This window comes from Ctenocephalides felis, unplaced genomic scaffold, assembly GCF_003426905.1.
Source record: "Ctenocephalides felis isolate EL2017-DRISC unplaced genomic scaffold, ASM342690v1 CF-g0.4_SCAFFOLD_01886, whole genome shotgun sequence".
NCBI classification, from domain to species: domain Eukaryota; kingdom Metazoa; phylum Arthropoda; class Insecta; order Siphonaptera; family Pulicidae; genus Ctenocephalides; species Ctenocephalides felis.
Window position 1 is genome coordinate 106823749 of NW_020538040.1, and position 2255 is coordinate 106826003.

The window sequence follows — 2255 nt, forward strand, 5'->3', positions numbered from 1 at the left end:
GGTCTCGGTCTCCTTGGTCTCGGTCTCGGTTTCAGTCTCGGTCTCGGTCTCGGTCTCGGTCTCGGTCTCGATCTCGGTCTCGGTCTCGGTCTCGGTCTCCTCGGTCTCGGTCTCGGTCTCCTCGGTCTCGGTCTCGGTCTCGTCTCCTCGGTCTCGGTCTCGGTCTCCTCGGTCTCCTCGGTCTCGGTCTCGGTCTCTTCTCGGTCTTGGTCTCCTCGGTCTCGGTCTCGGTCTCCTCGGTCTCGGTCTCCTCGGTCTCGGTCTCGGTCTCCTCGGTTTTGGTCTCGGTCTCGGTCTCGGTCTCGGTCTCCTCGGTCTCGGTCTCGGTCTCGGTCTCGGTCTTCTCGGTCTCGGTCTCGGTCTCGGTCTCCTCGGTCTTGGTCTCGGTCTCGGTCTCCTCGGTCTTGGTCTCGGTCTCCTCGGTCTCCTCGGTCTCCTCGGTCTTGGTCTTGGTCTTGGTCTTGTCTCGGTCTCGGTCTCCTCGGACTCGGTCTTGGTCTTGTCTCCTCGGTCTTGGTCTCGGTCTCGGTCTCGGTCTTGGTCTCGGTCTCCTCGGTCTCGGTCTTGGTCTCGGTCTCCTCGGTCTCGGTCGTGGTCTCGGTCTCCTCGGTCTCGGTCTTGGTCTCGGTCTCCTCGGTCTCCTCGGTCTCGGTCTTGGTCTCGGTCTCCTCGGTCTCGGTCTTGGTCTCGGTCTCCTCGGTCTCGGTCTTGGTCTCGGTCTCCTCGGCCTCGGTCTTGGTCTCGGTCTCCTCGGTCTTGGTCTTGGTCTTGGTCTCGGTCTCGGTCTCGGTCTCCTCGGTCTCGGTCTTGATCTTGGTCTCCTCGGTCTCGGTCTTGATCTCGGTCTCCTCGATCTCCTCGATCTTGGTCTCGGTCTCGGTATTGGTCTCGGTCTCCTCGGTCTTGGTCTCGGTTTCGGTCTCCTCGGTCTTGGTCTTGGTCTTGGTCTCGGTCTCGGTCTTGGTCTCGGTCTCCTCGGTCTTGGTCTTGGTCTCGGTCTTGGTCTCGGTCTTGGTCTCGGTCTTGGTCTCGGTCTTGGTTTCGGTCTTGGTCTCGGTCTTGGTCTCGGTCTTGGTCTCGGTCTTGGTCTCGGTCTCCTCGGTCTTGGTCCCGGTTTTGGTCTCCACGGTCTTGGTCTTGGTCTCGGTCTCCTCGGTCTCGGTCTTGGTCTCGGTCTCCTCGGTCTCGGTCTTGGTCTCGGTCTCCTAGGTCTCGGTCTTGGTCTCGGTCTCTTCGGTCTTGGTCTCGATTTCGGTCTCCTCGGTCTCGGTCTTGATCTCGGTCTCCTCGATCTCCTCGATCTTGGTCTCGGTCTCGGTCTCCTCGGTCTCGGTCTTGGTCTCGGTCTTGGTCTCGGTCTCCTCGGTCTTGGTCTCGGTTTCGGTCTCCTCGGTCTTGGTCTCGGTCTCGGTCTCGGTCTCGGTCTCGGTCTCGGTCTCGGTCTCGGTCTCGGTCTCGGTCTCGGTCTTGGTCTTGGTCTTGGTCTTGTATCCTTTCTCAAACATTTCGATATGTGTATTCTAACATTATGTTTTTTTTTTATTTCAGGTTCAATTCTCCACTACTGAACCCACTGCTCTCATCAGGCCAACCGACTTTATCGACTCTAGTCAATCAAACGTAAGTAAGCTCATATCAAGTATCTATCAGGCTGTATGTATCCTTTCACAAACATTTTAAAAGACGTTTTCTAACCTTTTGTTTTTTTATTGCAGGTTCAATTCTCCACTAATGAACCAACTGCTATCATCAACCCAACAGACTTTATCGACTCTAGTCAATCAAACGGTAAGTCTCCGCGGTCTCGGTCTTGGTCTTGGTCTTGGTCTCGGCCTCGGTCTCCTCGCTCTCGGTCTTGGTCTCGGTCTCGGTCTCGGTTTCCTCGGTCTTGGTCTCGGTCTCGGTCTCGGTCTCGGTTTCCTCGGTCTTGGTCTCGGTCTCGGTCTCCTCGGTCTTGGTCTTGGTCTCGGTCTTGGTCTCGGTCTTGGTCTCGGTCTTGGTCTCGGTCTTGGTCTCGGTCTCGGTCTTGGTCTTGGTCTTGGTCTCGGTCTCCTTGGTCTCGGTCTCGTCTCGGTCTCGGTCTCCTCGGTCTCGGTCTTGGTCTCGGTCTCGGTCTCTCTCGGTCTCGGTCTTGGTCTCGGTCTTGGTCTTGGTCTCGGTCTCGGTCTCCTCGGTCTCGGTCTCCTCGGTCTCGGTCTCCTCGGTCTCGGTCTCCTCGGTCTCGGTCTCCTCGGTCTCGGTCTCCTCGGTCTCGG

The 2255-nt window shown here is 57.9% G+C and overlaps 1 long non-coding RNA gene across 1 annotated transcript in view; it reads left to right on the top strand.

Moving 5' to 3' along the window:
• Positions 1-1790, top strand: part of LOC113378216 — a 4269-nt gene extending 2479 nt beyond the window's left edge. The window contains exon 3 of the long non-coding RNA XR_003367160.1: positions 1716-1790. This is a non-coding gene — a long non-coding RNA (uncharacterized LOC113378216). The remainder of the gene's footprint in view (positions 1-1715) is intronic.
• Positions 1791-2255: the final 465 nt, after the last annotated feature.